The sequence below is a fragment of the Lemur catta genome, chromosome 7 (assembly GCF_020740605.2).
Source record: "Lemur catta isolate mLemCat1 chromosome 7, mLemCat1.pri, whole genome shotgun sequence".
NCBI classification, from domain to species: domain Eukaryota; kingdom Metazoa; phylum Chordata; class Mammalia; order Primates; family Lemuridae; genus Lemur; species Lemur catta.
The window spans coordinates 29,581,593-29,595,617 of NC_059134.1; the positions used below are offsets into that span (position 1 = coordinate 29,581,593).

The window sequence follows — 14,025 nt, forward strand, 5'->3', positions numbered from 1 at the left end:
CAGAAACATCAAAAGAGCATAGTGGTAGCTCAGCTCTGTAAAGAAAATTCCAAACCATCAGCCAGAGTAGAGTCAGGCTTAAGGGTTAGGTAATTCTCCTTTCAGAGTTTTCTAGTTCTTAGCTTATCCTTGTCATGTGCTTGTGATTGGATGGGCATCTCTTCTCATGTGGCAGTATATTATCCCATCAAAGTATTTTTAACGTCCATTTAAAAGAAAGGCGAGTAGACACTATTTTAATATCCTAGTAAATGGATATTTTCTCCCTCAGTAGGAACAAGGTGTTTTCACATCTTTGAGTTGGATTAAGTTTTCTAAATAATAACTTCTCCTTAGTACCTTTTCTTTTGTGCTTTTGAGGATAAACTTGAAAGTTGAAGTAATAGATCAGAATGAATAGTAACTAGCGCAAATTACTCTCCATTTCATTGTGTATTCCCTTCCCTGTAGAAATGAGCACACCTTTGTAACCTCAGAATAATAATTCATGGCCATTTCTCTGCTAAATAGTCCCTTAAAAAATGCACTCACCTTCAAAAGGAACCTAGTTAGTTCCTAATCATCACCCTAATCTGCCTAGGACAATCCATCAGAATATGCCCAGGAGTAGACAGAGCAGCTATAGGGTTATAGGAAGCGTTCAGTTTGGGACCAGGAGACTTGGGTTCAAGTCTCAGCTCTGCCACTTACTAATTGTGTGACCTCAGGAAACTCACTCAAGGTATTTCAGCCTTCAGTTGTCTTATCTGTAAAAGAGATCATTTGGGGGATTAAAAGATTTCTAAATTTTCTTACTGTCTAGGAACTCTATAACCTCTGCACTATAAGGCATGTAAATATACTATAAGTCTCAGATTTATCTTTCACTGATGAAATACACAGGCATTCAAGACATATTTATAGAGCTTCTCCTATGTGCCAGATAGTGTGCTCTATGCTAGGAAAACCAATATAAATAAAACAAAGTCCTTGCTCTCAAGAAATTCACAACTTAGAATGGGAGACAGACAGGTTGAGAGGAAATTTCAACACAAATAAATGACTGCTATGAGGAGATCACTTTCATATGACAGAGACTCAGAGTGTTGCAGAACTTATAACTTACAAAAAAGGATGGGGTGATGGATTTTTGAAGTTCAAAGAAAATAGTATTTTAGTTGAAATAAATGGTCTTTTTGTGCACAAAGCATTACATTTGAGGTGATAAATGAAGGATCAAACTTAACCCCCAATGACCATCTGCACTAAGTCACATCTGTAAAGTAATAGACACGGAGTTGGGTTGAAATGCTAAAAATAAAAGGAAGAGCCCTTCCTTCTGCATGCACACTTCCCACGAGTGGCTGGCTTCTAGGTGGAAGGGTGGAAAACCCCCGGCTGCCTGTGAAACTGACACTGCCCCTGCACAGCAGCCCTGTGCTCAGTTACTTTTCTCCCACCTGTTTGACTGCCCAAGATGTGAACCTCCGTTCCTCAAGGCCATCCCTTAGGCCCAACAAGTGAAGAAGGAGGAGGAGAAAGAAGCCCCTCTGGACCAGCTGACCTCCTGCTCTGGCTGTGCTGCCTCCCACCGTGCAGTGCAGGAGGGCAGGGCCCAGCACCAAGATTAGCAGCAGAGCCAGCCACAGTGGCAGGCCTTCAGGGATTGCAGGGGTGAACAGCAAGCAAGGGGGTGGGGAGGAGCTGCAGAAGAGGAAAGAAAAAGCCAGTGCCCACCACTTCTGCTCAGGAAAGAAAATAATCAACAACGTGAAGAGACACCCCACATAATGGGAGAAAGTGTTTGCAAACTACCCATCTGACAAGGTATTAACAACTAGAATATATAAGGAGCTCCAACTACTCAATAGGAAAAAATCAATTTAATATGATTAAGAATGAGCAAAGGATCTGAATAGACATTTATCAAAAGAAGACCTACAGATAGCCAACAGGTATATGAAAAAATGTTTAACATCATTAGTCATCTGAGAAATGTAAATCAAAACTACAATGAGATATCATCTCACTCCAATTAAAATGGTTTTTATCAAAAACACAGTCAATAATGAATACTGGTGAGGATATAGAGAAAGGGGAACCCTAGTACACTATTGGTGGGAATGTAAATTAGTGCAACCACTATGGAGAACAGTATGGAGGTTCCTCAAAAAACTGAAAATATAACTACCATATGACCCAGCAATCCCACTGCTGGGTATATATCCAAAGGAGTGGAATTCAGTGTATCAAAAAGATATCTTCACTCCCATGTTTATTGCAGCACTATTTACAATAGCCAAGATTTGGAATCTACGTAAGTGTCCATCAATGGATGAATGGATAAAGAACATGTGGCACATATGCACAATGGAATATTATACAGCCACAAAAACAGTGAAATCCTCCAATTTGCAAGAACATGGATGGAACTGGAGAACATTATATTAAGTGAAATAAGGCAAGCAAATAAAGACAAATCTTGCATGTTCTCATTCACATGTGGGAGTTAAATATTAAAAACAATTGATCTCATGGACACAGAGAGTAGAATGATGGTTACTAAAGGCTGGGAAGGGTATAAGGTAGAAGGAGATAAAGTGGGGAGGGTTAATGGGTGGAAAAATATCGTTATATAATTAGATAGAATGAACAATATTTGATAGCACAACAAAGTGACTATAATCAACAGTAAATTATGGTATACTTTAAAGTAACTAGAAGAGTGGAATTGGAATGTTGCAACACAAAGAAATAATAAATGCCTGAGGTGATGGATACCCCAATAACCCAGGTTTGATTAATTATTAAATAACATTGTATGCCTGTATCAAAACATCACATGGACCCCATAAAGATATACAACTATTATGTGCCCAAAATGATTAAAAATTTTTAAAAAAAGAAAACCTGCTGATTTAAGACCACAGAAAGGGGTACCTAAAAAGACTTGGGAGCAGAGAATCAAAGAAGTCCTCTACAAGGTAGTCACCGCTGAGGCCTAAAAGTTAATGAGCTCTGTGGCAGAGACTCCTGTGTCTTGCAGGTACACTGATAGACAATATTTCTCATTCTCACTTTTAAATGGAGTGACTATATGATTGTGTGTGTGTGTGTGTGTGTGTGTGTGTGTGTGTATAAGTGAAGCATGCCACTTGCCACTTTCAGGCCTGGTCCAGAGATTCTTAATTTTCTCTCCCTTCCCATTCTCCGCTGAATGGGGGCTTCTCCGAGGACCTACAAGACGATGAAGCCATGGAGACTAGAAGGAGCCTGGGCTCCTGAATGGCTACGAGATAGACCTATCAACCTAGAAATGCCATCATTGGACTCTGAGCAAATGACAAATACAGTCATTGCAGTAAGTCTCTGAGAATTCCGGATTAATCTTTTCCAGCAGGTAGCAAGGCCTTGACTATTGCAAAAAGTGAGCCAGACAAACGAGGCTGAATGAGGTGAGGAACGGTATTCCAAGCCAGAGGAACAGAGTGACCCAGAGGTCAAGATCATGCTCAAGGAACTGACAGAGAACCCAAAGAATTCGGAACACAAAAAAGGAGGAAAGAGAGGTAAGATATGATCTTGGAAAGGCAGACAGAGCTATAATTGGGGACTTTATATTTTATTCAAAAAGGATCAGAAAGTCATTATTTTTTTTTTTATTTTTTATTTTTTTTTGAGACACAGTCTCACTCTGTTGCCCGGGCTAGAGTGCCGTGGCGTCAGCCTAGCTCACAACAACCTCAAACTCCTGGGCTTAAGCGATCCTTCTGCCTCAGCCTTCCAAGTAGCTGGGACTACAGGCATGCACCACCATGCCCGGCTAATTTTTTGTATATATATATTTTAGTTGGCCAGATAATTTCTTTCTATTTTTAATAGAGACGGGAATCTCATCCTTGCTCAGGCTGGTCTCGAACTCCTGACCTTGAGCGATCCTCCTGCCTCAGCCTCCCAGAGTGCTAGGATTACAGGCGTGAGCCACTGCGCACAGCCCAGAAAGCCATTATTAAAGAGGATCACAAAGTAGAATGCCAGGATCAAATGCAAGCTTTAGAAAGCTCCCTCCAGATGTAGAATGGAGAATGAATTACAGAGAGCTAAGACTGCACCCAGGGAAATGGGTTCGAAGACTGTTGCAGTAGCCCTGGAAGAGAATTGATATTGGTTATCCTTTCTTGATGATAGGTTGGGCTCATATAATGGAAACAGAGATGCAGAAAAATCAACAGATGTTGAGAGTTCTTTCACAGTCTCAGTCTAGGACTTCAGGTCACAGACACTGGCTACGCTACAGAGACACACACCACAGCAGGATGCCCTGTCTCACCATCACTTCTGCCGTGACAGACCATTACCAGAGGCAGAAACAACACGATGAACTAGCCCTGGACATAATGTGGGTTCTATATCCATGACGATTGTCTTAGTTGCAAGCAACAGAAACTAACTCTAGCTAGTTTAAACAGATAATTGTTTATTAAAGGATATTAGTCATTCACAGAATTTTCTCAAGGGTCAGAGAAGCAGAAAAACAGGTCCTGTAGCCAGAATTAATAGCAAAATCATACTACAATGCTACTTCATTGGTATTATAATTTTATTTTTTCCCCGACTGGCCTGAGGCCCTGTAGCTGTGCCTCCAACATGACCAAGGTTAGGCATATCACGTATCCTGAAATCCCAGACACTCCTGCTTCAGAAATCAGATCTAACTTTCACCATCCTTGCCATGGTGGTTCCCCACAAGGTAACTCTTTCTTTGTGCACTAGTGCTCTCAATTCAAGTTTTGGCCAGGGCATTCTGCCTGCAAACACCAAAGCCACATGCTGAAGCCCCAGTAGAAGAGAAGTTAGGAAAACAAATATTTTTGTCTTCTATAGTGGCAGGTTACTTATAAATAATGTAATAACTTCCTCAAATGTAGAAGAATATTCAAAGATGCCAGGTGACTAAAAAGAATGACAAATGTTCACCTGATGATCTACCAGGGATAATTAGGGCTGAAGTCTTAACTTGTCTACATAAAAGTGAAGAACTGAAAGGGGCAGAAACCCAGAGTGGTCAAAAGTAAAATGGATTTATTTCAGAACAATCAGGAAACTAAGAAAGGATAACCAATATCAAGATACAAATCCATTCACAATATTCAAAATACAGATTCTAACTATTTAATAAATATATTCCTCAACTATTTTTTAAAAGAAAATAATAGGAATTGACTACCAAAAGCAATCCTATGTAGAATTCTTTCATACAGCAAACAATTACACCTTAATGTGCTTTATAGCCCTTGATTGACTTATATTGGTTTGCTCAAGGTTGGACACAGGTATTCAATAAATAATGTAAACAGAAAGGGATAGTGGTTATTAATGATGCAAGGAATATATGGTGAAGGATAATGTGTCTGTGGCTGAAACCTGTGACCTGGTTAAATAAGAGGAGGTCATGTGAGATCCCTCTGGCAAAGTGCAAAGGGTCACAGAAACCCTAGGAGATCTATGTGTTGAAAAGAGAATAATCCTATCTAAACTGAGCAGTCATGAATTAACTTCCAGTTTACTGAACTAGTCAACATCTAAGTCATGACAACACTTTTGAGCCCCTTCCAACATATAAAATACTGGGCCACAAAGCCACTGATGGCAAGAAAGACACTCAACCCAGACCATGCCGTTAAGGAACTCACATTCTAGTTAAGGAGTCTGCTCTATATACAATAATGAAAAAAAATGGCAGAAGGAATTAATTGCTATGGTAGAGATGAAAGAAATGTTGTGGGTCCAGATAGAGGGAGCAATTAATTATGGAGCAAACTGAATTGGCTAGAAGGAAAATGTAGCGTCTGAGCTTGGTTTGAAAGATGAGAAAGTAAAACAGGCAAAACAAGCCACTCCAGTGCAAAAGTACAAAGTTGCAATAGCACAGGGCCTGGCTGCGGACAGTTGGAAGGACTGTACCTATAGCACTGAGTGCCATGCCAGGGAGGGGTGGGGTGAACTATGGGTCTGGAAAGGGAAGTCAGGACCAGATGTTTGGGGACTTAAAGTAGAGTGACAACCAAACCAAAGTGCATTTGAGAGTGTAAGGGAGAACTATAACACTAGGACTGCAGGTATAAATTGGGACTGTCCTGAGCAAACCAAGACGCATGCCACATTAGCCTTCAGGATCATATCATGATTTTTTTCTCTAAGTCATCAAATATTTTTGAACCCAGCAGTAATAGGAATCATGGCTGTAAGTTAAACTTGTCACTATCCAGCAGTGTAGGACAGAGGGTCTAGAGAGCCTACAGGAAGAGGCCAATGTAACAGTTTAGGTGAAAACTGGAACCCGGCTAGGGTAGAAGCCATGGGGATAGAGATTAGAGGAGGGGAGTTATAGGAGGTATTGCACAGTGGTGGATTTCTAACCCATTGCCTGAGTTTTCTCACATGCAGAGTCAAACACAGGCTAGGACCCAAGCAATTTCAGAGTAGGCACGGAGGAGGAATCACTTCCACAGTGGTGAAACCCTCTAATGATGGAGTTTTAATCCACTTCCTAGGGAATCCATCCTTAGCCACTTGCCTCCAAAACACAGGACAAATTGTCATATTTAATAACAAAAAAACTCTCTACATTGTACAAATGGGGAGTCAGCTGGCAGGATTTCCCTCCCGAAAGTATCTTTCCCACCTTCTGATCACCACTACCCGAAATGTCCCCATTTACGATTCATTCCTTTGACCTTAGAGACTGCATTTGACTTTATCGGTTCTCAACTATGACTCAAATGCCCTCAGAAGGGAAGATTCCTCAAATTCTTATCAAGCCCCACTCAATTACACCTCTCTTATCTGCACCTCTCTTATCATACTTAGTTTATGTCTTGCATTATTCATGGGAAGTAAGTCTTTGTTCATCTTGGCTCTCCTGTATTAGTTTCTAATCTTCTCCAGGGCAGAGATTGTGTCTTATTCATCTCTGGCATCTCAGCAACTAATCCTGTGCCTTGTATACCGAGTAGTAATAGATGTTCCATGCCAGATTTTCCACTCCAGAGCTGTGAACCTCCTGAGTTTCCCTATCTCTACCCTATCTATAAAATGACAACATTAAAATCTACTTCCCAAGTTGTTGGGAGGCTTGTATTGGAACCTATCTGGCAAACTATAAATCACTATACAAATATAGATCAATATTTGTAAGCAGCTAGCATAATTCCTGGCAAGTAAGTGTGTTGATTGGATGAAGGAACACATGCACAGCTCTTTTATAAATGTGCCCCCTGGGAAAAGGGCCTGAAGTTCAGCAGGGGGCTAGAGAGGGGTCGTAGCTCAGATGAGGATAATGATGTTGGCACCACTGAGTGGCATATTTATCTTGCTTTGATGCTGTGGCAAAGAGGAAATTTCATCCTGCCCTGCCTCTAGTGCGTTTCTCAAGCAGGGACACCAGGACTTTGGAGCTGTCAGACCCCAGGTCCTCGGCTAATCTCTGCCTCCCCGGCCTGCCTGGTTCACAACTTTTCCCTGTCAGGATTTACTATTCGTGTGTCAGCTGTGTGGCCCAGTTGCAATCTGTTATTTTCGTTTGTTGGTTTTTAGTTGTTTATCCAGGTTTCTTCATCTGCTTCTCTTTGAATTTATTATCTAAGTATATATCTGCTGACCTTGAATTATTTTTACTTCTTTTCCTTCTAGCTCCCTGGCCAATTTTAAAAGCTGCCTCTCTGAACAATTTATAAGTGGGTGATTTGGAACATCTTTAAGCAAAACTCAGTCTCATTATGTTTATAAACCCCCTCATTCTTTTCCGCTCTCCTCCCCTAGAAACACCAACTCCATAAAAATCATGCACTGTATAAGGGGACATGGAGACGTAATGAAGTAAATCATGGAAACTGTGGTTGGTGGAGTTATGTGCAGGAGCAGATGGCAGGTCTGAAGAAAACGGCGCTGGAACCAGGGATGTCTCCTGAGATCGGCGGCGCCCACCCCTGAAAAAAGAATGCAATAAAACAGAGACTCAATAGCAGCATCCTCTGGAGGAACATTTGAAGTTTGGGGACAATGAAGCCATGGGGGACACACATCAATAGTAGAGAAGATACTTTAATCATCACACCATTTACATGGGGCGACCTCTGGGAGCACAGGCAGCTCTATTCCCCAGGGCTGGCATCTTCTTTAAGAATGTCCACAAACTCAGAGGAGGCTGCAAGGGCAGCCACATCCTACCTAAGTTAGCTCTCAGCCCATCTACTACCATCTATCTGGGTCAGTGATAGTTAAGAATGTAACAAGGTAGAAGGAAAATTTCCTAGTTTGATTTGGGACTTATCCCGTCTTTTCCTATTAGAGAAACATCGGTAATGCACCTGTACTATGTGTGCCCAAATCCTGGATAAGGGTCTCTAGCGATCTCTCCAAGCTTAATAATTAGCTTCCTTAAGGATATAATACAATTTTTAAGTCTGATTGCCCATAAATCCACAAAAATGCCATTGCTACTGCACTAGTGAAACCAGACTACAGTGAAATATAATATTTTCCAGAAGAAAAATGTTGTATCTAAAATAAGGGATCAGGAATAACAAACTGGTGAGAGGAAGAGGAAAATCTGTTTCTGAAAGAGCCACCCACAGAGTGAGCACAGATTAGGCCCTGGATATAAATTTTGGGCTGATAACAAGTGAGTTATGCAGATGTGTATGAGAGCACAGGCATCTCTCTGCAGCAGTGAGATAATCCAGCTCTCAACTTGAGCTGGAGTTCAAAGAGGGCTTAAGTGTGTAAAAACTGCCCATACCATGCACATGCATTAATCAACAAAAGAAATTCACTTTCAGAAGTAAAAGCAGAATTTGAAACCAAATTTTGGCTTTATACTGAAAGAAAAAAAAAGAAGAAGAAGAAAAAGAAAAAGGAGGAGAAGAAAAAGAAGAGGAGGAAGAACAGAAGAAGGAGAGGGAGAAGGAGAGGGAGAGACAGTCCTAGCATTAAACGGAGCTCTGCGATACTGGGCAAGTTCTTAAATGTCTCTGAACCTGTTTTTTCATCTTTACAAAGGGAAAATAAGACCTTTGCTGCAAAAAAAATTGTGACGATTAAGAGTGAGATAGTGTTTGTAAAGCATCTGGCACACAGAGCAAGGGCAATAGAGGGTAATGGTGACAATGATGACTGATGACAGCAACATCACTGATGCAAGGGAAGAGGAAGAGAGAAGGTCGAGGAGGAAGCGGAGGAAAAATAAATCAACCACGTCAAACGTGAGGGAGTAGCAACCTCTATAAAAGTAAGTCAAAGCCATCTAAAGAGAAAAAGCAAGAAAGAAAGACAGAAATCAGTGTAAAGGGGAGGGAGCGGCTCATTTTTAATTCTGTAGAAGTAAGTAAAAGTTATAGAAGTAGTTCTGTTATTTCTAACTATAGAAAAAGATTTTAAATGCCCAAAAGAGATAGATCAATGCTTTGCACATTGAAAGATACTACTCCTAACTCTTGAGAATGCCTCAAAATGTAGAATTCCTTTTTTTTCCAATAGCAGGTTTGCTCTATTTTAATAATTGTCAAATGCCTTGGGTTCAATTTAATTCCAAAAACATTTAATGAGGACACACTAAGTGCCAGGAATTGTTCTAAGGACTAGGCATCCAAAAATAAATAAACAGGAAAAAAAGTGTTTGTGATTTGGAAGGGGAAAAACAGATTAATATACCACTAAATATCATGCCAAATGGTGATCCCACAAGATCAATGTGAAATACATCGGAAGCACAGACAGACAAGGGGGTAATTAACTGCCTGGTGGATGTGAGACTCTTCACTGGAAAAGCAACATTGGCGCTGGGCCTGGGATACTGACTAGGAGTGGGCAAGGCAAAGAAAAGAGAGAGAAACCCACCCTGCAGAGGGACAGAGTGACAAGTGTCCATGTGCTGCCTCTTGGGTGCTTGGAACCTCCATACCCAGGAAATCTTAGACTTTCTTGCTCTCTAATTCTTAACCAACAATTCTCAAAAAACAGGAACTCTTGCGTACCTAGGATCCTATATTCTTAGCCCTCTATGGGAAATTGACTGGTTCAAATATCTCATACTGAAATGTCCATGGAATGGGCATTTGTGGTGTTTTAGCAGTTGCCTTCAGGAAATATAATACATTGGTGTAAAAGAATGATTCCCATAATGGAAATGTCCAGCATGTTGGTAAGTCAAAGTCAGGGCAGGAGTAGAAGAGATGGATAATTTGGAGGAGATAGCCACGTTAGCATCCAGAAGATAGATACACTTCCCAGTAGTTTTCTGATTCATAGCTATGTGTAAGCAGCTGCTATAAGAGAAAAAAATCTATCATTGATTCTAGATACTCAAGAAAAGGGATATAAAGGGTAAAAAGGGGGATTTTTTTTTGTTCTATTTAAATGTGGATTCACAAATCCCATATGGGAAGGGAAGATTGGGTGTGTCTGATGTGTTGCATGATGCTCAGCACTCAGATTTACAAATGTATTTTACTTTTTTCCCCAGTTGTGACAGCTAAGTTACAAGCAGTATGCCTAGTTTTGAGTGGAGATACTTGGTGAAACCGTGATTGTAAATTTAGTGTTCACAAAACGTCTGGCAATTTTATAAGTCATTGTGATGATAAGGCCAGTGCTGCAACGTGGAATGACAGAACCGAGAGGTACAGTTAAAGCTCATCTCTCCATTCACAATTTACCATGTGCCAGGCAGAAACTGAGCTGAAGGTTACCTGCCCTTGAAACAGTCTTGTCTCACACTGATTGTGAAAACACAAAGGGATGGAGAAGATATTTTAAACAGGAGAGAAACAGAAACCTTTTCAACCACTTCAAGCATATCATGGCATGCAAATTACAGTTTAAATAATCAGCAGACGTATATTGAGTACCTACGATGTACAAGACAATAAGAGATATTAAAAAGATGCGTACTCTTTAGTTCTTTCCCTTGGAGAATTTCAAGCTAATTGAAGAGCACAGAAAATACAGGAATAAAATAAAAATTAGCAAAGGTAGCCCCTCAGTGTGGTGGAAAGAGCGCTGGAGTAGTAAACAAAAGACCTGGATTCAAATCATGAGTTTGATACTTATTTGCTCTTGGATAACTCATGAAGCCCATTTTCTCATCTATAAAATAAGAGAGTTCAAATATATTAAGGAGGGGAAATAGATTTCAAGGTATGTGCTGACTTTAACCAATCAGTAGTGACTTCCAGCAGCAATGTGCTGGTATCAATTCTAAAACTACACCTGAGCTCTGGGAAAAGTGGCATTTTTGATTCTCAATAGCTAGCGTGAGTTTAAAACTTGGAAGAAGGGAGCCATATATATACCAGCCCTTGATAGAGCATTATAAAGATACCTTCCAGATCTAAATGGAAGGTGCTGGTTCATTTTTAATCTACTCACGAACATTAACTGAATGCCTTCTATATGGCTAACACTGTGCTCTGCATTGAGATACCATGAAGCCAATGATACAGACCTACAGATGTTGCAATCAAAGGGTTCATAATCTAATAGAAATTCAGAGCCATGACCATCTGGAATGCAATGTGATTAAGTGCTACTATATAGGTATGAGCACAACAGAGAGAGCAGGGCTGCCCAGAAGGGTGATATTCATGATTGACCCTGAAGGATGGCAAGGAGCTTCTAAATAGAATAGATAGAGAGTTAAGCCCATGTGCAAAGTGTTTATCATATTTAGGAAACAACAGGAACTCCAGCACAGCTAGGACATCAGGTGCTTGAAGAGTAATAAGAAATAAAGCAGGTAAGTTACATTGGGCCAGTTTGGCATGTGCTTTGCAGGCCAGAATAAAAAGTTTGAACTTGTAGTTTATACTTATAGGCAACAGGGATTTATCAGAGATTTTTAAAATGGGAGTTAAATGAATACTTGGATTTAAAATGAAAGTGTGAAATGCCTCCAGTGCCAGAATAAAGACCAGACTGGAAGTGCAGTGGGGGCTGAAGTTCCATATCTGAGGCAGGGGTCCCAGTTAGGATAATTCTTTCAAACTTCACATGAGAGACAGGGGTCAGGATTAAAGCCAGGGACATGACAAGTCTCTATGAGAAACTTAAAGGCAAGATTAGTAACATGGTGAATGCAAGAGAATTTCAGGACTATTAGAGGCCACAAAAGCCTGAGGTGAGGAGGGGAGGGTTTGTGAAGAAGGTGAAACTGAGTTGAAGTTAGGAGGAGTTGAGTGAATGGTCCCCTGAAAGTCAGGCAGACGGTGAGCAGTGAGATGGAGTCAGACTCAAGCAACATGGTGCTTAATCTTATCTAATTTCTATTAAACCTCATACTTCTATGCATTGCAGTATCAGGTAGAGCAGAATTTCTCAAAGTGGTGCACCATGGAATATTAGACCTACTAGATATTAGTAGGTTTAAGGGAATAAAAGTCTTCCTAATCAAATAAATTTAAGGACATTTAAAAATGTTAAATGAGTTCATTTCTGGAGGACCTTCTGGAGCCTCTAATATATAAACGTGCATGTGACTTTCTAAGATGGGGATGGGACATGGAATGTCTCCCAAACGCAATTAACTGCAGGGTGCTGGTCAGAGATCTCATGGGGCGAGTGTCTCACAGAACCACTTGGTAGCACCGAACTAATTGTCTAGAAGCACTTGTAGAATTAATTTAGAAAACACCTTCAAATTTGCGGGTATTATCTTATACATTATTCTTACCATCAGTTTCCTGCAAAGAAATCATTTCTCTTCAGAGATTTAGAAGTAAAGAGATTGGATTTCAAAGGGTAATAAACCACGTGCAGAGAGAAAACTCAAGTAGAACAGCCCACAGAAATCAGTGAACAGAAGGAGTGAGTTGCTAGGGAGGTGACTGAGACAAAGCACACAACCGGCGTGGTTGACGACACCTACGGAAGAGCTATTTCGAGAGAGAAAGAGGGGCCGGAGGGAAGTGGTAAGAGGAACAGGAAGCCAAGTGTGGGATGAACCAAAAACAATAAGGAGAACTCTTCCTGTTCCTGAAAATTCCTTTATAGGCTTTCAAAATTGGATTTGCCTTTTTTTGTCATCAGTTATTTCTCAGTCCTTAGACTAGTTTTCATTAACAGTTTCCAAATGCAAACATCTCTGGGCTGTTCATCAGAATAGCCCATTTGGGGGAAGAGCTCGGAATAGCTGTCTTCACATTCAACTTCTTAGCAGCATTGAGAGCTGCGTCCAAAACCAGAGTAGCTTGCGAGAGCTTTGAGAGGATTAGAAATAGGCACCCCCTCAGGCGGAACAGTGCTTTTGTAGATATTGGCAAAAGGAAATTTGTTTCTACAAGCGAATAAAACTCTGCGCAAGAGCACATGGCTTACAGGCAGAGCACAGACTGGGTTTCAGTTCCGACGCACCGTCACAACCTGGTGCTCCTATGCAAGGCACAGCCTGCAGAGTCCTGTAGAATAGCCCTGTCTGTCTCCCTCCTCCCATTTGCTTCACATGGAAAATCCTCTGTAAAAGGGAGAGTCTTCCTTTTCCTTCTAGTTCAAAGTCCCTAATCAGAATATTATCTGGAGATTGCAGAACTACGATAAGCAAAATGTACTGAACTAAGATACATACCATTTCTTTCAGTGCCAGCTTTGCCACTGACTAGGTATCTGGAATTTGGGCAAACTATTTCATCTCATGGGATTTTGTGGATTGCAAAAGTGCCCATAATTCCTTGCAGTGTCTCCCATTCAAGCCATGAAATCTTTCCCCACCTCTTAAATATGAGCTGACTTTGTGACTTGCTTTGGCCAACAGAATACATTGGAAGCAATGTGATGCCAGTTCTGATTCTGGGGGTCAAAAAGCTTTGCACACGTCCACTCAATCTCTTGGAACCCTGTGCAGCCACCACGTGAAAAGCCCAAGCTAACTGGCTGGGGGATGAGGGCCCATGTGAAGCAGAGATGAAATACCTGACACCCTCCTGAACCAGCCCGTCCCCAGCTGACCTGGAAGCCCATCACACATCCACAAGTGAGCCCAGCCCAGTCTAACAC

At 41.0% G+C, this 14,025-nt stretch overlaps 1 pseudogene; it reads left to right on the forward strand.

Annotated features, from left to right (window-relative positions):
- Window positions 1-1,456: 1,456 nt before the first annotated feature.
- On the forward strand, window positions 1,457-1,770 carry LOC123641983 (annotated as a pseudogene).
- Window positions 1,771-14,025: the final 12,255 nt, after the last annotated feature.